Source organism: Acomys minous (genome assembly GCF_964271855.1).
Source record: "Acomys minous genome assembly, chromosome: 4".
Lineage (NCBI taxonomy): Eukaryota > Metazoa > Chordata > Mammalia > Rodentia > Muridae > Acomys > Acomys minous.
This window is the reverse complement of record NC_140486.1, coordinates 44490264-44509857: the sequence shown is the minus strand read 5'-3', so window position 1 is coordinate 44509857 and position 19594 is coordinate 44490264.

Below are 19594 nucleotides of genomic sequence, written 5' to 3'. Positions count from 1 at the left end.
CTGCTCTGTGCCATACCCCTTTAGTGTTCCCAACACATACAAAAGAGGCATTTTAAATTCATTTTGAAGATGAGAAAATTAAACTCAAATAAACACTAGAAGTGTAACGAAGACTGAGTTCCTATGCTGAATTCGAAGGCCTTGCTTCTGTCATGAACTATCACCTCCCAGGACTGCAGCAGTGGCAGCTTGATGCTATAGTAGGAGGAGGAGCTATAATGGATCTTCTTTCACATGAACTCATCCAAAGATGTCGTATTGCCCCACAGCCAGAACTTTATTATTTTCACTTGTGGAATGATCCTCTTTAATAAACAAATAACTCTTAAAACAGGGAAACAAGCTATTCAGTCCTTTTTACCACTCTATGAGTGACTTTCTAGATATATTTTGTGACAGAATTTGATAAAGGGGAGATAATGAGAGCGGCGGGTGTATGGATACAAGAGGGAGAATGTTACAATCAGAGTGATAGAAAAGGGGTGCCGAAGGGGATGAAAAATCAATTTGCACTACTTCCACCTGACCTCAGGTTACCTGTTACTTTATCCCATTCCTAGCAAGGGAACAGTATACAGGCAGTAAGAAGCAATATATGTGTTTAGAATTAATTGGCTCAAAGCATTTCTTTGCTGATTATTGACTGTATATCTTTGGAAAACACAACTAACCTCTAGGCTTTACTTTTCTCACCTATCATAAGGAAATAGCAATACCTGTTTTGGTTTAAATCTTAAATGTCACCCACAGGCTAGTATTTTGAACATTCAAGCCTAATATCAAGCTCACAGGCCTAGATTTTTGTATGTAGGAAGCCTGGAGAGTTTCCTAGAGCCATACCTACTATAGCAGCCTCTGCCCCTTAGCCAGTACCAGACACACAACCTATGTGCCAGCATAGCTTGGTGAATACTCCAGATCCCAGCCTATCTGCACCATATTTACTCTCCCAAGCAAAGACCAATTATGGCAACTTGCACACTAGCCTAGGAAGACCCAGTCAGAAGTCATATTCATAGGCTTTCTTGGTTAACATGGAGCTCGAATCACCCATTCCTTCAACAAAAAATCAACACTTGCTTTCCAAAGAATTGGCCTATCAATTCTTCATACCTGATCTAAGTCAACCAAACTTGAGCAAACAAAGCCAAAACCAAACATCCTATCAACAGAAACAGCCTAAAAATCTCACTTCACACAATCAACAAGAGAAGACTCACAAGCACAAACAACATAAAAGGACAAGACAATGTGCCACAACTTTCTTCATCCAGTCCACCAGTCTTAAGAAGATGTTCTCCTATAAGAATTATCTAGATAGATGTCAGGACACATATAATTGACACAGAAAATACATAAACACAATTAAGGAATTCTAAGAGCTTAAAGAACAGAACAAACATCTTAGTAGAGGGCAGGAGTAAACTCCCAAGCCAAGTCCAAGAGAATACAAAGAGAAGACTGAATTAAATGGCAAAGGAAATCTAGAATCTCAAAACTGCATTCAGTGAAGCTAGAATAAAAACTCAACAATCAAACTAAAATCTCAGAGGGAGGCCTTACCAATAGAGTACATCAAATAGAAAATAGAATATCAGAGCTCAAAGAAAAGTAAAAGAGTTTGACCATTCAAAAAATATGAAAAAACAGTTAAGAAGATGAATATACAAACAATTACTTAGAATGACCCAAAAAAACAAATTTATGAATATTAGAGAAGAGGCCCACGTTAATGGCGTATACTAAATCTTCAATGCATCATAGGTGAAAACTTCCCTAAATCAGGGAAAGACACGTCCATACAGATACAAGTAGGACACAGTACACTAACTAGATACCACCAGAAAAGGAGTGTCCCACATCGTGTTACCCAAGGAGAGACTTGATACCCTATGAGCACATACAGGGGGAGGAGGTCCCCCTCAGACACAGACGTAGGGAAGGGGAGTAGGGGAGAAGTGGGAGGAAGGGAGGAATGGGCGGATACAAGGGATGAGCTAACAACTGAGATGTAATATGAATAAATTAATTAAAAAATAGAATTGGAAAAAAAACGAAAAAAAAAACAGAAAAACATTTGATATAGAGAGCAAAAGGCAGATACTGAAAGCTGTAAGATGCAACTGCCAGTCACTTATTACAGAAAATATGTCAGAACACCAACTGAGATCTCAATGGAAACTTTAAAGCTAGAAGAGACTAGAGCTGAGAAGCTTCTGGAAAGCAGGAGACACTGTCAACAGAACAAAGCAACAGCCTACAGACTGGGAAAAGATCTTCACCAACCCTACATCTGACAAAGGCCTAATATCCAAAATATGTAAAGAGCTCAAGAAATTAAACACCACCAAACCAAATAACCCAACTGAGAAATGGGGCTCAGAACTAAACAGAGAATTCTCAACAGAGGAATATCAAATGGCTGAGAAACACTAAAAGAAATGCTCAACCTCTTTAGTCATCAGGGAAATGCAAATCAAAACAACTCTGAGATTCCATCTTACACCCATCAGAATGGCTAAGATCAAAAATTCAAGTGACACCGCATGCTGGCGAGGATGTAGGGAGAGAGGAACACTCCCTCATTGCTGGTGGGAATGCAAACTAGTACAGCCACTTTGGAAATCCATCTGGTGCTATCTCAGAAAAATGGGAATAGGGCTTCTTCAAGATCCAGCAATTCTACTCCTTGGAATATACCCAGAAGATGCTCCAGCACACAACAAGAAAATTTACTCAACCATGTTCATAGCAGCCTTATTCATAATAGCCAGATCATGGAAACAGCCTAAGTGTCCCTCAGTAGAAGAATGGATAAAGAAACTGTGATACATTTACACTATGGAATACTACTCAGCTATTAAAAACAAGGAAATCCCCAAATTTGTAGACAAATGGATTGAACTAGAAATGATTATAATAAGTGAGTTAACCCAGAAGCAGAAAGACTCAAATGTTATATTCTCACTTATATCTGGACACTAGCCCAAGGGGCATGTCCCATGAAAGTCATCACTTACCAGGAAAGTAGGATAGAGGTAAGGACATCCCATTGGGACTTTAGGTGAGAGAAATTTAGGAGATGGGGAAATAGAAGGATCCAGAGGGTCCTAAAAACCTTCAAGAAGAACATTATGATGGGTGGATCTGGGCCCAGGGGTTCTGTTCAAACTATGGCACCAACCAAGTGGCGAGCATCAAACCCCTACCCAGATCTAGCCAAGGGACAGGACATTCTCCACAGTTAAGTAGAGAATGGGGATTGACTATCACATGATTTCTGGTGCCCCATATTTGACCATGTCCCCTTGATGGGGAGGCCCGATGGCACTCCGAGGAAGGATAGCAGACTACCAAGAAAAGACTTGATACCCTACGATCATATTCGGGGAGAGGAGGTCCCCTCAGTCCCAGTCATAGGGGAGGGGAATAGGATGAAAGATGGAGGGAGGGAGGAATGGGAGGATATATGGGATGGGATAACAATTGAGATATAATATGAATTAATTAATAAAAAATATAATGCAAAAAAGAGGAAAAGCCTAGAGAAGTGTCCTTCAGGCTCTAGAAGACCACAGATGCCAAGCCAAACTACATATGCAGCAAATCTATCAGCCATGCTGTCTCGCCTTTCCCATTATATCTGCTGATTGTGAGGGAGGCTTTAGTCAACCCAAGAAAAGACACATGCAGGTAGTTAAGAATGGAAGAGGAGCCATAGTGCAGATCTACTGCCTGTGCCATGTTACATTGTGGAGATGTAATTAGAAAGAGGACAATTATCTACCTTCCTTGGTTTGTGACATGCCAATAAAATGAAAAGTTAGTAACTCATATCTCTCTGGTATTACTGCAAGACTAATGTTTAAATATTTTCAACACCCCAAACCAAAATCAATTGTCTTAGAAAAAAGCAATAAGTATATCTTATCATATGTGTAAGTTTATACTATAGGAGCTAATTCAAATGAGATTATTTCCTCTTCCTAGCTTGGTTTTCAATAAATACTCTTTGTAATTTTGTAGTTTTCAATTTTCTAGAGACTTTTTAGTATTTCACTAATTTAGTGCCTTGTCAGTGGAGTCAATGACAACTTGTGCCCTTGAGGTACTTTTCCTGGCTTGTCATGGTCTACTTGGCAATCCAGGCCACACTGTGTTTACCTGACTTCTGATCCAAGATGGCAGGCAGCATGCAATTTAGAATCACCAGGGTTGCTGCCTCCACTACAAATGCTCAGGGTCCACCCATCAAATTCAGTGTTGAAAATTTACACTGGAGACCCCCATCCATCAGCTTCAGAGTCAAGAATCCACACTGAAGACATTATTTTATTTGTAAGTCATTATTCAGTAAATCTGGAAATCACATGATTAAAATAAGGCATTTATAAGGCTGCAGAGATGGCTCAGAGAGTAAGAATGCTGGCTGTGCTTCCAGAGGACTTGGGGTCAGTTCCCAGCACCACATCTGTAACTCAAGTTCCAAGTGATCCAAGACCCTCTTTCTGCCCTGTGGACATTGCACTCATGCATGTAGTGCAAAGACATACATACACAGACATACAGATACATATTAAATAGAAGTAAAATAATGTTTTCAAATCAAATTAGTTAGGGTGAGAACTTAGGAAGTGAATTGCTCTTTGTGAGGTTATCCTAACAGATATGGCACACTGAAGATTCCACAGTAAATACCGATGGCTGATTCATGCCTATCTTCCCTGTACTTCAAAAGGCTGAGGCATAGGATTACTGAGAGCCAGCACAGGCTATGATTTAGACTATGTCTCAAAACAAAATAATTTTAAAAACATGAAACACACACAGAGAGAGAGAGAGAGAGAGAGAGAGAGAGAGAGAGAGAGAGAGGAAGAAGAAGAAGAAGAAGAAGAAGAAGAAGAAGAAGAAGAAGAAGAAGAAGAAGAAGAAGAAGAGAAGAAGAAGAAGAAGAAGAGAAGAAGAAGAAAAAGAAAAGAAGAAAAGAAGAAGAAGAAGAAAAGAAGAAAAAGAAGAAGAAGAAGAAAAGAAGAGAAGAAGAAGAAGAAGAGAAGGAGCAGGAAGAGGAGGAGGAAGAGATATCAAGGGAAAAATAATAGCTAGAACTATGAGCTCAGGGACTGAGCTCTGCAAGATACTGCTTATGTCACTCTGGGCAAGCTGCAGAATCTTTCTGAGTTCCATGCTCTTCATTGGTAAAATAATCATAACAACAGTAGCTAGTTCCTAAGCTTGATGGGAGGACTGTCCAAGTTAATGTTAAGTCTAATGGCTGGAGAATGGTTCTGATCTACTAGACAGTACTAGTTAATAACAGATAGTGGCAGAGAAACAGTCTGAATGTGGCTGAAGTTACTCTTGTCTGTAGCTCTCAAAAGCTCCACAGTTGATTCCCAAGCAGAGCTGGAGGAGGGAAAGAACCAGGTACAGGAGCGATCAGCAGCTGTGCAGAGTTCAGCTGCTTTTCCAAGGCAAAACAGAAATCTGCCTGCAGGATCAATAGAGCATTTCTAAGGATCTCTGACACCCTGACCATCATGGATTCAGCTGTAATGACACCTATAATTATCCCCTAGAAATCTTGCTCTAAACTGAAAGCTGTTGACATATCTATGGGATGAGATTGTGTCTCAATGTTTTTTTTCCCCAGCAGCTGTGCCAAATAAGCCAGTCATGAAAGAAACTAAGGGTGTGGGGAAATTCGTAGAAGTAGGAAAGCTTAACAGTGGGGGGAAAAAAGCTTAACAGTGGGCAATGCTTCACAAAACAAATGAAAGAAACAAATATGCAACACCTGCAGAAGACACTCTCCATGGGAAATTCATCTTACTGCAACAACAAAGTACAGATAGATATATAAGTGCACCAGTTTGATGAGATTAATATCTTAAGATGAATTTTAAGTGTTTTTCATTATGATCAATACGAAAACTAAATAAAAAGTAATTGGCATTGTGACACAATTTAAAGCATCAATTATGCCTGGAGGTTACAACATGGAAATGTTGATCAAATTAATATGGACTTAAATAATATATTAGTCACTCAATTCAAACTATTAAATACATTATATTACATATGTTTACATGTATATGTATATGTGTAAAGTGCATAGCTATGACCATGGAAAAGCCATTTCTTTAAACAGCTAGACTAAATAACTTGATTTATATCTCATTTAAATACTATCCCACTGAGTAAAACAATTATCTAAGACTACAGTGTCCCCTGAGAGCCTGAAATAAAACATTTTAGGAACAAATACAGTGATTTCCAAGCAAATAATATTTTTGTAGTTAAGTAGGTCAAAGCAATAATGAAGTCTAAGGCTTCAAATATTTCAGGATAGATATCTAAAGTGCACCCCCTAGACTTCAATTCTAATTCACTCCCACTCAGCAAGTCACATCCAACTTGCAACAAAGAATTTACAGATCCACCATTATAAATTTCCTCCTGATCCTACTCTTAATTCTATTGTCTATTAAAATTAGAAATTTTCATAATATTAAAACTAAAGAAATAATGTGCTGTTAATATCAGTTCAGCATTTTATTAGTCTCAATGGCACCTTATAACTCAGTAATAAACAAGGACCACTGTTAAAAGAGAAATATTGGGTGGTGAGGAAAGGCAGAATCTTGACAAAAGATGCCAAAAAAGGTGACAAAGCTACTCTTTTTGGTTCAACTATGTCATAGTGTTTTCTTTTTATGGTGGATAAGTGAATTCAACTTCCTGGTTGTTAAAGGAGAAAGAAGAGTGAAGAAAGGAAGAGGAGAGGGGAGAGGAAGAAAGGGAAAGGGGGGAGAAGGAAAGGAGAGGAGGGAAGGAGAGGAGAGGAGAGGAGAGGAGAGACATTGATGGTGAGTGTGTAAACTCTAAGGGAAGCTCCCTTGCTTCAGAATAGCCACCCTAGTTGCATGGGGCTTCATGGAGATACAGTTTGAGACTCAGCAAGTGTCTGAGTGGTTCCTTAAATGGCTGTGATGCTTTGACTTGTAATTTACTTAGAATAAGGTGATTTCACTTAAAGTAAACCGCCAACCCATGGGCATTCGCAGCTCCCATCTGTCCTGTGGAATGCACAGTTCTCTGGCTCCTGACCCAACAGAGCCAGTGACAAATTGGTAGAACGATGATTGGACAGGATTTTATATTGGCTACCTAGGAAACAGGAATCCTGCAAGCAATCTCGGTCTCAAGCTCATGTTGATACCTACAAGAGAGTAAAATGACTCTAGATCAATGATGAATTTCATGCTATCGTTTCATGAAGTTGGCTCTATTTGACATTTTAAGTTATACTAGCTAGAATGTACTCACGACCTGCACTGTGGGAAGGCCCGAACAAAGAAAGTACTTTGCATACGTTTCCCCACTTCACCTTCTGAAAACTCAGTCATCCTATGGGAAGCCTGTCTAAGGATAAAGCTTGAGCTGTCCATCACCTAGTTGTAGACCTTCCATTTTTTTTCAAGACAGGGTTTCTCTGTGTAGCCTTGGCTGTCCTGGGCTCACTTTGTAGACTGGACTGGCCTCAAACTTAGAGAGATCCACTTGCCTCTGCCTCCCGAGTACTGGGATTAAAGGCATGCACCACCACGCCTGGCTAGACCCTCCATTTCTAAGCCATACTTACATAAGTCATTCTAGTTATGAATTTATGGATATATTCTTATGTAAAAAAAATACATTGATGAAAACATCAAAAGTTTTCCAAATGGTCTATGACATGTGCTTTTGGGGTTTTGTGACTTTAAGTTAATCCTTGGGGCAGTTTCACAAGCAACTGTGTTTTTCTGACTTCCACTGGAAAGGTACAATGGTGTAGCAGCCATGAGCCAGAGCTAAGAAACAGCCCCTCTCTGTAGACTGAACCCCAGTTTTCTACCCGTCTTTCTTGCCAGGCCCCTGCTGGCTTTCAAAGTTTAGACCCGATTGGACATAACACCTTGTTCTCTGGTGTTAGTACACTATTGGGACACAGTGAGAGTTTATACAACCTACTAATAACACATCATCATCATCTCGTACAGAAATGGGGATTCCACACTTGTGTCTCTGCAGGTGCCAGGATTTGAAGGCTAGTGAAGGATAAATTTAACACATCTACACTTGACTCTTTGTACTGAGCCACGCTTTATAAATGTACTGGGTTTTAGGAATAAGATTACCTTATATAGAATAATAGCGTTGTCCAGAGTATATAAGGCTTTATAAGGATAACAGATCTTGCAGACCAGATGGTGGATTACATTAAGCCTAATGACTTTATCCACGCAGTCTACTCCATAGGCTAAATTCAGCATCACTAACTCAAGAAGTGGATAGCCCAAGATGGCTAGAAATCTCCATCTAGGAATCTTGATAATTAATTTCACCTGACAAGTAGTCAATTCCTTGAGCTTCGGTTTTGTGGTTCCTTTCTATGGGGACTGCAACCTTCTAGCTAGATCAAAGAAGCTAATTAAGGATAAGCCTTGTTGCAGGGAATTAGAACTGACAGCTTAATTCTGTACTCAGTTCTGACAGCTTCAGTGTTGAAAAACTTCACGGTGACCCATCAGCAAATCTGCAATCACATCAGCTGATCTGTCCCCAATAATTATTCTTAAGTACTTTACATGTCGCAGACTATCTTAGGAATAAGTAGATTATGTCATCTGTTGCATGATTATTTATCAATGAGAAAATAGAGATTTCCTAAATGTCTACTCATTATCAGCAAAGACTAACCAAATTACAATGTAGTTAATATGTTACTAAACATAAAGTATATGAAGTGTGAACCTTGACTGTTTTTCTTGAGGGACAGCAGGTGTTAGAATGTCCATGGAAAGATGCAAAAAGTAAAATTTTAGGTTTACAAGGCGTAGGATCTCTGCTTTTGACCAGCTCGCTCTTTTATGTAAGAGCAGATCATGGAGAAGTGCCTCCGCAAATGATCGTAGCTATGGCCCAATAAAACTTTATTTACAAAAACATAGAGCAGCTTACATTTGCATCCAGAAGCATGGTTCGCCCACCCGCTGCCAACACAGATAATAAGCCGTTAGCATGACACCCATTCACAAGTCAGTGTCCATCTGTCTGCTTGACTTAGCAATGGCAGCTCACACTTAATTGATTATGTACGCTGTATCCTGTTAAACCTGTCACAGGCACTAGAGTGATTTCTATAATGAGGCGATGACTAGTTGGGTGGTATTATTCTTCCCATTTTCCAAATGAGGACCTGAGATGCAAGCATTACATAACTGCCCTTGTTTATGGAGCTTCAGAGGAACTGAGCAGAGATGTATCACCCCAGTAAATCGACCACTCAGCTGTAGAAAGCTGGGTCATGGAAACGGGCAACTCTAAGTCATTACACATGGCACCAGAGGCAGTCAAATGTGAATGTTGGCTCCCTTTCCTTGGAAAACAGGAGCACAAGTGAGTTGGAAGGTCTGTGGAGCTGGGAGGCTTGGAGCGACTGAAGGGCTCCTTCTCTTAACATCCTTGTAGTTCATTATCATCAGGATGTCCTCCAATTAAGTTACTGCCATCCTCAAGCCAGTGGCTTCCAAAATAGTTCTTGCAGGGGGGGGGGGGGGAAGGCAATTCTTTGTCTTCAGTGAAACAGATCTGACTTCTCACTGCCCCGTGCCTGTTTCAGTAGCTCTCCCATTTCCTCCTAACCCTGAAGATAATGCATAGCTTTTGGGGGGCGATAATTGGGGTTAAATTATGGAGAACAGTGATCACTAATCTATTAATCACAGTCACCAACACAGACTTATCTACTTTAGTAATAAATAAAAATAATAATAATAATAATAAAGAAAGAAAAACCCCACCTAAGAACCAACTACTTCATAAAGTTTGATAAGGAGCCAGACTGACAAGCTCTTCCTCTAAGACGCAGGCTAATTTTTCACCAGCTATAAGTAGCAAGCTACAAAATCTCTCTGGACGATAACGGCCTATTAGGGGTTCACTCGGAACAACTTCAGAGAGCCTCTCTCTGCTGCTGCTCTGCTATTCTCCTGCAAACCTCCCACTCACAGCAAGCCAGAGCTGCCTGCAACTTTTGGAAATTAGCTGACAGCCCAAACTGGAGAGATATTTCAAACCGAACAGCAATAAACGCAAGCATACTCACAGAAGCAACCTGGGGGAACATTAGAACTGGCTCCTCAGCATCCTTCCCTGCTCTTCCTAAGCACTATGGGCCTAAGATGCTCAGTTGCCATCACCATCTTGCTCTAATTTATCAAAACTGATAATATGAGGACCCCATTTCCTTCATTCTAGCACATTCTTTTTTTTCTCCTTTATTAATTTATTCTTGTTACATCTCAATGGTTATCCCATCCCTTGTATCCTCCCATTCTTCCTTCCCTCCCATTTTCCCCTTATTCCTCTCCCCTATGACTGTGACTGAGGGGGATTACCTCCCCCTGTATATGTTCATAGGGTATCAAGTCTCTTCTTGCTAACCTGCTGCACATTCTTTTTACATTTTATTGTTCCTGATTCCCCTTTCTCAAAATGAATCTGACCTGGTGTGTGTTTGTGTTGGGGGGGTATGAGTGTAGAATACGCTAATGATGCAAATCATCCTAACAATGTTTGAGTTGTCTCTGAAGAACTCTGAATAGTATCTTGAAATACAATAAGTATGCATTAAAACATTTACGTATTTGTAGCCATTGACGGCAATCAACAGAATCAAACTCAACTCAACAAATAATGCATTTTGGAGAAGGAGTTGTCTCAGAGGGCCTTGGCAGGTGGGAAAGATCTTAATTCCACCCTTGCCTCATGGAGGGGCTTCAGTGGAATTCAGGGCAACCATGGTTTTTTTAATCTTTTATTTTTTACATATACATTTATATTATTACACCTCTATAAAATAAATTACATTCAGCAAAAAGAACCACAGAATGTTCAGGAATTACATTCATGTTGCATTCATAATGTTTTGACTGTTTGTATTTGCCAACCTTGAAGAAAACATTTTCCTATCTCGGTGAGTCTATGCATACATTCTGAATGTAACTCAATATTTATCATAGCTCATCTCTATCATCTTAAAACATCTATATAGACATAAAGACATCTTAACCCCCAAACAACTAGGCTTAGTTGTGAAACTCAACCCCATCAGACACTTGAGAAGGAGTAAAATTAATTACCTGAGGAAACAGGTAGTATGGGTTAGCAGCTTCCAATGTTAATTTTTAAAAAAATGACATAGACAGTTTTGATGTCTTTATTCCTTTTTTTTTTTTCAGCCTGCTGAGGATTTGGTTCTAGAAGGAAGCACTCACCTGGTTCCTTTAATTACCACTGGAAGGCAAAGGGGACCCTGGTTCTCCAAAAGAGATGGCAGTATATTCCACAAAGAAAAGTGTGTGCTGGCTTGCTGCATAGCTTGTCTGCAGGCAAGATATTGAGATCACTTTCCTATCATGCTCAGCTTCTGCTTACTTGTTCTCTATGGGCCTGGCCTGTAGGAGAATGATCAGCGTCATTACCCCCCTTTCCATAAAGGAAAACATAGGTCCAGATGTGCTGAGTAATTGAGTGACGTAGTTTATCAGCTGGGTGTGTGACAGAGTAGGGCTAGCATCTGAGCTCTCTGACCTACAGTTCATATGAATTAGGTTGAAGAGCAATGTGAGTGGGGAAATTCTGCCTATGGCGGTTCCTTCCAAAGTCTGTGGATTGGCCTTCATCACAAGTTCTATCAGCTCAAGTTTTGGGCCTTCATGACTATGTTAGAATTACAACAACAACAACAACAACAACAACAACAACAACAACAAAACTGTCCAGGAGGTTGCACAGCTTTCCCTTTGTCATCCCATCCTTGATGGAATGTATAACACATACTGGCCTGTTTCACGAGCTGTGGTATAAGGCAACACTTTCCTTTCCTTGAGACAAGATGTGCAAATACATCTTGACAACACTCCAGCTCTCTACTCAAGAACCCAAATGGTCATTCTTGATGTGCTAAGAACAATCACAAATTCTCCAAGTCTCAGTTTAAATTGTCTTCTATATTTTTCCAAACCACTTGGTGGTTTTGTTTGGCTGTTATTTTATTTTGTTTTGTTTTAACTTGTATATTTTTAAGGATTAAGACTATAATCTACTTATTATTACAAAAAATACTTTCCTTATAACTATCTGTGCTAAGCTGTGGAATTAAAAATTTTCAGTTTTCTTACCATAAGTGTAACACTGTTGAGTCCATAGCTAGCTACTCTAGCATAGGAGTTGATGTTGCTAAGAAACCAAAGAAAATACCTGGAGACAATGTGTAAGACCTAAGGGTTACTATAAACTACTAACAGGGAGAATGCAATGGTGATGGCTTAGACCAGATATCTCACTAGAGTCTGGTCCAGAGGAGCTGGGATAAGAGCACAGGGAGCAGACATTCAATAGTGCTTGCTTTTCCCACACTGCTAATTAGAAGGAGAGAAGCTCTCGGATAAGCTAGAGGAAGGAGTATCATTGGCTTGCTGAGTTGTTTTGTCCTTGTCTGATGCACATGCCAATATACAGCTGACATGTTGTACATGCAGGAAGGGTGTTCCCTCCATAGAAGCATTAATACACACAGTCCCCAGCCTTATTTGTGAAATATTAAGCTGCACATTCCAGTCTTAGCTGACTCGAACTCTTCCTTCCTTGATGAAATCCTGGAGAGTAGAGAAGGGCATTTCAGGAGCACGCAGTTGACACAGGTACCCTAGTTTTCTCAGCAGTCATACAAGCATGAGCTTGATATTCACAGGAAGTCAAGGGCTTGAGGGAACAGATTAATAATTCACTTAAGGTGAAGTCATTTTCCATGGCCCTTTGAAGGCTTCCAGTTTGGGGGCCTCAAAAATTGCTGCACAGCAAATTAGGAAGCATAGCAAAGGCTGCATGCTTTAGTTCTGGGCCAAACCCTAACACACCTTGGAGAAAACTATTCGATCTTGAGTGAGCCCTGCAAATTCTCCTGTCTTCTTCCCGTTCATAAGTTGAAAAGTAAAATGCATGGTTCACAGAACCATTACAAAAAGCAAAGAGAACCTGTACAGTGCCTGACACTTAGGACACATATCAAGACAGCAGTGGACATACTTGCCATCATCACGTACCGTCATACATGACCATCATCACGTGGGTCATGTAACTAACCCTATGATGTCATGTTGTAAGATATATGGTAACATGTCTAAGAGATTTTATATCACATGCTCAAAGTTACTCACTCAGGAGTAGACCTGAAATCGAAATTGAGACTTATCAGAATATATTCAATTAGTACCAACCTGTGCCAGCATAGTTATTAGTATCTTTGATTTTTTATTAAATCCACTATTAAGTACCTACAAAGGCAGCTTAGAGTAGAACTTGGCAAACTATGCCCCCTTGCTTGAGAGGCATCTAGTACCAGCAGAAATAATATACAAGATGGGACATTCAATTAAATAAATAAACTGGATTTGGATTTAGTTCTACCTCTTCCAAGTCATGTGGTCTTAAGTTAGGCTTCACTGAGACTTAATGTTTTTTTCTGTAAAATTAAGTTAATAACACTCACCCATGGGATGACCTTAAATATAAAACATAAAAATATGCATGAACTTTGCATAGTGTGAAGTATGCTGTGGTCATATTTATATTAATTTTATTGATTTTACTGCAAATACAAAAATCTCAGTTCTTCAGAAGCTATTTTAATTATATTTAAATTTTTTATTTTATTTTTTATTTCTTTTATTTTTGAGATAATAATATAATTACATCATTCTCCTGCCTTTTTCTCCCTCCAAATTTTCCATATATTTGAGTCCTTGCTCTCTAATTCATGAATTCATGTTTTCTTTTTTCAATAATTGTAGTTATACACACACACACACACACACACACACACACACACACACACACACACCTAAATACGTAAATACAATGTGCTCAGTCTATATAATGCTACCTGATGTATTTACTTCAGGGCTGATTGTCTGGTATTGGATAACAGGTTGGTGTGCTCTTCCTTGGGGAACCACTTTTACTCTCAGCATTTCTTAGCTGCCTATACCTCTTCGTCTTGGGTTGAGGCATCACATTAGCAAGTCTACTGGTGTTCTCCTTATTCAAGTCATGTTTAGGCAGCCAACTTTGAAAGAATTCATGGGTATAGATTCTGACATCCTGAAAAGACACTATCTCACAGCAAACTCCCTGTTCCTCTGGCTCGTACAATCTTTCCAACCACTTATCTACAATGATCCCTGAGCCTCAGGTTCAGGAAATGTTCTGCCGTATCCATCAAGACTAGTCTTTTCTGCTCTGCATTTGGATTGGTTGTGATTTTCTTTAATAGTCTCACTTGTTATGAAGAGAAGTTTCCTTGATGAGTAATGAGGATGACACTTAACCTATGGGTAAAGGACAAATATTTTGAATGCAGTTAGGAATTATGCTGGTTTCATAAAGTGGCAGTTGTAGGTCATCCTTGAAGTTCTGTGACCGGAAGTCATTTTTCATTCTTAATCAATTCAAGAAGTATGGAGAAGAGAGTTCCTATTCCACTAATGGAGTAAGAAACATCACCCTCATCCCATTGTGGATGGGAAAGGAAGCTCCTAACCTAAAGTGTTGCCTTGCAGGAATGCCCCTCAAATACAAGAGCAAGCGCTGCAGGACCACAGCAACTGCTATCTCAGTTTATTCCCCCAACCACAAACACAGAATCCAAATGTGCAATGTGAGCTGCACTGTGGAATTTTTCAAAATTAAAGTACTATCTTAAACCCAACTTCATTTAGTGTTCTTATGGCCTTAATATTATATAAATTATCTCTTCCTTGTGACTATTTTACCAAACTGGAAAAGACTGAGCAGACTCTCTCCAGGCAATGGTCTTTGAAACCATGTCTCCCTATCAACAGAAATCTCACCACTTAGAAATCTGGGTAATTAGGAGAGATTTACCCGGTTTTCATTAGCCGTGATGACAGTCATTTGGCAGGTCTTGCAGTTCACTGAGCAGCTCTGTGCGAGCCCTTGTTCCTACAGAGCCCGTACCCACCAATGGAGGACAATTACTCACACCTGCATGGCCTGGTCCAATTATCTTCCTAAGCATAGCTGATCATAATTGCTACATTGCCTGATGGAATCTAATAAATGGCTGAGGTCACAGCTGGCCCATGGAGACAGATTTCCTGTTCCTAAAGTTATTCTGGGGGGTCAGGGTAAATATTTATGCTCCTTCCTAATGAGGGAAATCAGTGTTTGCATGCTGCAGATTGGAATAGTAACTTAGCAAAAGGGGTCATCTTGTGTTATTTGTGAGGATAGTTCCTGCAAGAAAGTAGATCATGGTAATGATAATCAGTGGAACCATCCACACATTCATGGTGTGGGACACTTGACTGAGAATAACAGGGTCTTATATATAAACCTTGCAATAGTGTATGCACCATCCAGTAAGCTAAAAAAAAAAAAGCATTTAGTTTATGGGAACTAAACTAATGTTCTTGAAATTGCAAAAGATTGCTTTGGATCCCTCCACCTAGGCTCAATGGCAGCAGTAAGTAGAGATAGCAAAGATAAGCTAAAGGAGAACAGGTCCTGTTCCTTGCATCCAGTAGTGCAATGCCTGGCCATTTCAGAAGCTTTTGAAACTGAGCTAATGAATGAAGCCAGTAAAAATGTGTTAGCCAGCCAGAATGAGAGGCCAATGTTTGAGTGAGCTAACAGTTTTCTCTGGAAAGGAAACTTTCCATAGATCCACTATTAGGCTTCATAGTGTTTTCTTCAAAGTGTGTTGGAAGATTACCAGAACCCAGAAAGTCCTGGGGTCACAATAAAACCTGCTGACCGATGAACTTGGAAGAGAAACATCTTCAGTAACCACTTTGGTATGAGCATTGCTTTCAACCCCTTCAAGCCACTGGTGGCTCTGACTGTATCACAGACCCCAAACTGTTTTGCAAAACAAAAGAAGATTTTAGATTAACATCAGCACTCCTAATTTAAGATAATACAAAAAACAGTTTGGCCAAGTTTCTCAAAATATTAAGAATATATATACACACACACATGCAGAGGAACAATATGTTTCTTGGGAGTTTTTTGAACATATGATAGCAGCCCAGGCTTTCCAAGTTAATATTGATCCACTATCTTCTCACAAGACAAAGGTCATATTCTATAATTAAATTTAATAACAGTCACTAAAATCTATAGTGTTTATCTATGATAAATTACATTGTGTTAATACATTAATATGAAACTAAAGTTTAGAAAATATATCTTCTGTGTAAAATGCTTGTAGTTATTAAAATAATCCTTTATTATCAGGTAGATTGGAGCAGATAAATCATATTTAAGTATGATAATCTATGTCTCAAAGCCAGTGCACGCCTTCCATAGATCATACAATGTTTATGCGTCTTTCTCCAGAGCAAGAACAGGATTCTAAAACTTCAGTGTGCATGTATTTCTCTAAGAGATATGATTAAAACATAAATTTTGTACTATAAAAGACTCTAATTTACTTTGTGTGAACAAAAGGGAACCTGGAATGTTCTTTTAAATAATGACGTGGTGGTTTCATGTGAAACCCTCACTAGAGAAGGTCTAAATGCGAGCTCAGTTGTCAACAGCTTGTTTATTCTGTTTATTTATTCTAGTCACAATTTTTAGAGAAAATATACTTGAAACTGCTCCAAAATTATAGTTAGAAAATTATGGGGGAAATTAATATGGTGTGTGTGTGTGTGTGTGTGTGTGTGTGTGTGTGTGTGTGTGTGTTATGACAAGAGGAAGTGGAGAATATTAATTGTCTCTTCTTCAAGAGCACTTTGAAAAATGAAAACTTTTCAAATGAAACATCTCACTTCTATTTTTAGTTCTGAAGTCTTCATTGTGTTTTGGGTTTAGTGGCAGTAGTTTGCCATCCAAAAGACCACAGAGAAATGGAAAAGATCATCAGGCAAACAATTGTCACAACTGTTAAAGCAGAGTGGTATCTAATAAACACAGTATTTATTTGCAGTAAAAATTTTTATAGAACAGATGATGTGGTGATTAAATAGGAGTGGCCCGCATGGACTGATGTGGTTGAATGCTTGGCCATAGAGAGTGGCATTATTAGGAGGTGTGGCCTTGTTGGAGAAAGTATGTCCCTGTGGACAAAGGCTTTGAGGTCTCCTATGCTGAAGCTATGCCCAGTATGGTACACAGTCTCCTTCTGCTGCCTACAGATCCAGATGTAGAACTCTCAGCTCCTCCTCCAGCACCATGTCTGCCTGCCTGCTGCTAGGCTTCCTGCCATGATAACGGACTAACCCTCTGAAACTGTAAACCCGCCCCAACTAAATGTTTTCCTTTATAAAAGTTGCCGTTGTCATGCTGTCTCTTCACAGCAATAAAATCCTAACTAAGACAGATGAGAATGAATAACTAAAATAACTTAGTCAATGAATCAGTAAAAAATACTTCATAAAATGAAATATATATTTAAATACATTAAAATGCTTAGTTTAACCAAGTTTTCCTACAATGCAATTCTGGAAACTACTCCATAAGCTGCCTTAAGTTGACAACATGATACTTAGGACTTTTTGCTAGAGATGTTTACCTTGCAAATAGCAGAAGTTCCATCTCAAAGAGTCTTTAGTGAAAGATAGACTGTAGATATTCATGAAAGTGCACCATGAGGGCTGCATATTTTAACCTCAGCTGTAGCTGGATCCGGGGCCAAAAAAGATTTGCTCAAAGCTTTAGTTTTCTTATCTCTGTGAAAAGCGTGTCTCTGTGTGTGCTTAAATTAAAGCAGGGTCTCCCCTTATGGTTATCAACTATATTTCACATTCTACTCTACCAGAATCTTTATCACTGGGCGGCGGAGGGGAGAGGAAGGAGGTGATAGGGAAAAGGGGGGGAGGGAAAGAGACAGAAGAGGACTTGTATACTTAAAGTCTTTAGTCTCTAAGTAGATCTAATTCACATGGCTCCTGCCACATGCTGATCACGAAGCTACAGTGTGACCTGGCTTAAACCTAAGTCATCCCTGTTCTTGGACTCACGGCATGACAGCTACAACTAAAACAATATGGGAGGGAAAACAATAGTTTCCTAGAAAAATAAAGTAATGTGACCCGCGACAAAAGGAATTCTGAAAATACCTTTAATCAGGTGCTCTGTCAAATGAAACAGGAGAAATAAGCTTTAGAGAGAGCCTGGTGTGAGACCCAGGGACTTCAAGCAGAACATCGATGCTCTTCCTAATATTCTGGTCACCACACACTTTGTCACGACAGTGCAGAAACTTGCGTGTCCTGCTAATCCTTTCTGACCTAAGTGAGGTCATCAAAAGACTGTCCTAGTGTGGTGTCGTCGAGGACTCATTTCCCTTCTGAAGCCTCTGACTTCAAGACCCATGTTTTTCTCATTTGTCACTGTGCTCAGAACACTGCACCAAGCACACAGTAAATGCTCAATAAATACTGGCTGGGTTAGTGTTGAATAAGTGGAGATAAGTTTTTCTTTCAAGCTTCCTCAGAAACTCTTGTTTTTCCCCAGCCCTCCAAGAATGAGAGCTGGGTCTGTAATCAGATTTCTGGGATTTAGGTAGGGAGATAGCTATAAAAAGATCAGGAAAGAAATCCTCTCCAGAACCAGAATGTGTAAGATCTTGAATTTGCCAGCCTCTAGAGCAGTAAGAAATATACTATGATTATTTATTAAAGAATTAAAAGTAATTGCAACCTCTGGCCTATGATTTTCTGGAACTTACCCTGCTTCACCTCATAAATGGCAATAAAAATCTACTGGCATTTTCTTCCTTGTAGGTGACACAGTGGAAGAGTTTCCCTAGAGAACTGAAGAAGCATCAGCTGATGGAACCACGGACACATCCTTCATAGCTAATGGGTATCTGCCATCAGAAGGCTTGTGACCTAAGCATCGAGATAGGCAGATATCACAATGCTTAAAACACATATTCTATTTACTTCCCAACTTTTTAATTATAAAATCAATGGAGTGTTAATGATTACAGCATTAGCCTGCTCCCTGGGAACTCTAAACCTTCTCTTTTTGAGGCAATAATTTGTAAGTTGCTCAATTTACCCAATTTGTGAGAACAATTTCCATTAGTAAATATGAATATTTAATGATAAGTAAAACTGGCATAAGCCACTTCTCTTAAGCACCTAATGACTTACTGGAAGTAATGAACTTTATAAGTGAGTCACCTCATTTACTGTTTTCCATCCTGCAGGAAACATCTGCAGATGTCTTTGAATGCTGTCCCTTTGTTTTTGATACGGGATCTTATGGAAATGTTATTTAAATATTTTCTTCTCAATTGCTGGACAATAAAGAAATAATAGTGGCATGTGAGATGTTTTTCCCTATATAAAACATGAAAGCCTGAGATATTTTTTAGTCTTCTCAAAATGCCCATTGTACTTTTTGCTCCTCCCAGAATCCAACATAAATGAAATAGAATGGTGTGTGTGTGTGTGTGTGTGTGTGTGTGTGTGTGTGTGTGTGTTAAAGAGTTTGTTTCAATATAATTATATGT